Consider the following 3,672-nt stretch of genomic DNA (forward strand, 5'->3'; position numbering starts at 1 on the left):
CTCAGAAATCTGCCTGCCTCTGCCTCCCAAGTACTGGGATTAAAGGCGTGCGCCACCACCGCCCGGCCTATGTGCTCCTTTTGATTCTTACAATTAATCTCCTTAGCCACTGAGCAATGGACAGGAAGAACAATCCTGAGTTATTCAGGAAAGAGAGATGAGATGAGAACACCATTTTGGCACAGAAAGCTTAAGCGCCCTTTTTAGTTTCATCGTGGACTCTTGGTCTTCAGGTGCTATGTATATTAAGGAGGAGTCACATTCTTTAACTCATGAAGCACGAAGAAAGCTAGACTTGATGGTCACTTAATATGTTAAAAATAATCCATGCTTGGACACTTGCTTTGCAGATACGGGGATCTGAGTTTGATCCTACCTGAGCAGGCTTAATGACCTGTCTATAGCCCTAGCACTCAATGACAGAGACAAGGAATTGCCAGGACAAGCTGGTCTGCTGGACTTGCTGAACCAATGAGCTCTGGTGCATCTAGTGTGAACACTGGTTTCCATATGTCCTTCCACACGCATAAGCATTCACCTGTACTTATATGCCAACACAAGGCATGTGTACAAATGTGTGCACATACACATTTGAATACACATACATAGAATGCATACCACAAACACATAGACACATAATGACAATAAAACCCCAAATTACTAGGGTATGATTAATCTCAGCACTCAGGAGGTGGAGGCAGTTGGATCTCTATGAGTTCAAGACCAGCCTTGTATACATAGGAAGTTTCTGGCTACACAATGAGACCCTGTCTTCCCCTTGCCAATATGTGTGTATGTGTGTGTATGTGTGCATGTGTGTGTTTCATTGGCAGCATGGCACATAAGAATATATACAATATAGTTTAGCAGACCAGGTTCATTGTCTTAGAAAATTGGAGCTTAGTACATTTTGGCTACACAGTAGTAGAGTACTCCTAGAAATAATGACATCACATCTTAAGAGTGGCAGAACAGATGGTCCTCAAGCCTCCTGGGTGTGCAGCTTGCAGATATCTAAACAATGACAGAAACCCACAGAGGCACAACACTGGTAATCGTTACTTCCCCAGTTTTGATACAGGTGCCAGGGATGACTTAATTTTAGTGAAATAAGCACTAGAAACTCCCACAGATGACAAGAGGGACAAGTCTCTGCAAGCTATGGCCCATGGGCGCAAGCTTTTTTTTTTTTTTTTTTTTTTTTTTTTTTTTTTAAAGCCCAGGCAAAACCCAACAAACAAACCAAAAAGCCTGTCTACCCAGGCGCCAATCCCTTTTCCACACTCATTAGCATTCAGATGGGTCCTTTCTAAAACAAAGATGTGGGCTTGGACATAGCCTTTGCAGGCTCTGAGAATGCCTTTCTTATTTGGATTTACAAATAAAGAGGGCCCTCTGGATCTAATTAAGAGATTTTCACCTGTCATCTTTAATGCATTCATCTCACAAACATTCATGAAGCACGTGCTGTGTTCGGGGCACAATGCTAAATACTGGCTACACTGAGAGTTGGCCCACAATGGACCAATCATAAACTCATACTCTTAATTAATCTTGTGATTTTTAATGATTTAATTCTTTCCTTCAGTGAGGCCTTATTAACGAGGAAGTGCCAGGGTAGGCGCAGGGGTTGCCAAAATGAACTCATGGCCTTTGGTTTCACGTGCTCATAATCTAAGGTTGTGTGTGTGGAGGAGTGTGGGGGTGTGGAGACAAATGTCTAATTATTGTGCAATTTAAGTCCCATCAGAAAGATCTACAGTGGCTTAAAGGAGGGAGAAACGGAGAAATAGGAGGAAGAAAGAGACAGAAAGTCAGTGAGAGATAGAGACAGAGATAGAGACAGATAGAGACATACATAAACAGAGAGACACAGAGACAGTGAGACAGAGAAACAGAGAGAAGAGAGAGAGAGAAAGAGAGAGAGAGAGAGAGAGAAAGAGAGAGAGAGAGAGAGAGAGAGAGAGAGAGAATTACTAGGGAAAGTTGAGCCTAGGGGAACTACAAAAGGTCTCCTTGAAGAGCTTCTTGAAGAATAAGACCGCTTTCCAGGCTGGTATAAACACAGGAGATGCAGGGAAACAGTCATGAGAGAGCAGATCTGCTTGCCTGGAAAGATGAGATTCTATCTGGAGTTCAAGCTATGGAGAACTATGGAAGGAAAGAAGCATGCGTGAGAACTATCTAGGGAGATCTGTGTATACTTCCTAATATTAGAATAGCTTTTAAAACAATGTCCTTACTAATTCTGTGAGGGATTTCATACAATGCATTTTGGTCATATTCATTCTCTTCTCCCAGTTCCTCCCAGATCCTTCCTTACCCCCTTACCCTCCCAGGGTCATTCTCTATACTCTTCTCTGTCACTTTAAGAAAAACCAACAAGTCCCATCCTGTCCAGCTTGTGTTGTCTGACTACTCTGGGACATGGGGACTGACTTGGAGTAGAGTGGACTTACTATGTGTCAGATCAGTAAAGAAAATGACTCTCCCAGCTGCTCTAAAATGCTAATTGCCCATCCGCTAGGGGTGGGACTTCCTACCCACTGCTTTCCTCTTCCCCTCTGGGATTGTGTCTGGCTTGCATTTGCACTGGTTTTAGGTCTGCACTCACAATCACCATGTGTTCATATTAGACTCTTCCCTGTTGTATCCAGAAGATACCATTTCCTTGAAGTCATCTCATAGATCCTCGAGCAGCAAGGAGGGAGGTTTAATGGCAACAACATCCCATTTAAGGCTGGACATTTCTATAACTTTTTACTCTCTGCATGTAATCCAGTTGTGGGCCTCTGTGTTAATTACCGTCTACTGCATGAAGAAGCTTCTCTGATGAGGGTTTGAGGATGCACTGTTCTATAGGTAGGTAGGTATCTATAGGTGTAACAATTAGTCATTAGGAGTCATTTAGCAGAATAATATTAGTAGATTTTCCCATAGGGCCCATGTCCTGTCTAGACTCAGGTTCTTGGTTTAATTAACAGTATCAATTATTGGTTTCATCTTATGGAGTGAGTCTTAAGTCCAATTTTAAAGAGTAATTGGTTACCCCCATACCACTGTGCCACTATTGCATCTGTGAGCCTATTTTGCCAGGCTAGTTGTTATTAGAGTTCCCAGATGTCACAGTTGGGTGATACTGATGACTTTCCTCTGTCATCATGCATTCTACCTCCTAGCACTGTGAACATCAGCTGATGGGATGAAACTTCCAGGTGAGGTCCAGCTTGATTTCTCTATGTCCTGTGACTTAACTGTATCTGATCTTGGCTACTTTGTAGGTTCTTTCTTCCATCTTTCTTTACCCCTTTTCTGCCCTTACAATCCCCTAATACTAGATAGGAGAGAAAAAAGGATAGAGGAGAAAAGAGAGAGATCCTTTAATAAAGTCAGTGGTCAGAAAGAAAGTAATGTCACCATTAGACAACTTCCTGCTGATTAGGGGCAACAAGTTCCTTGGTGCAAGTTCGATCTTCCTTGTCAGGATATCTAATTTCTTCTTGCTGTTGTTTCTCCTTTGCACACATCTACTTAACAAACCATGACCAACAACAACCAATAAACAACCCACCTCTTGGAGCTCTAGCATTTTTTTAAAAGATTTATTTATTTATTTATTTATTTATTTATTTATTTAATGAATGTGAGTATACTGTTTTTTTTTTTTTTTTT

At 41.7% G+C, this 3,672-nt stretch overlaps 1 pseudogene; it reads right to left on the bottom strand.

Annotated features, from left to right (window-relative positions):
* LOC116093295 overlaps positions 1-3,672 on the bottom strand; it is a 16,039-nt pseudogene that overhangs the window by 11,856 nt on the left and 511 nt on the right.

Source organism: Mastomys coucha, unplaced genomic scaffold (genome assembly GCF_008632895.1).
Source record: "Mastomys coucha isolate ucsf_1 unplaced genomic scaffold, UCSF_Mcou_1 pScaffold16, whole genome shotgun sequence".
NCBI classification, from domain to species: Eukaryota; Metazoa; Chordata; class Mammalia; order Rodentia; family Muridae; genus Mastomys; species Mastomys coucha.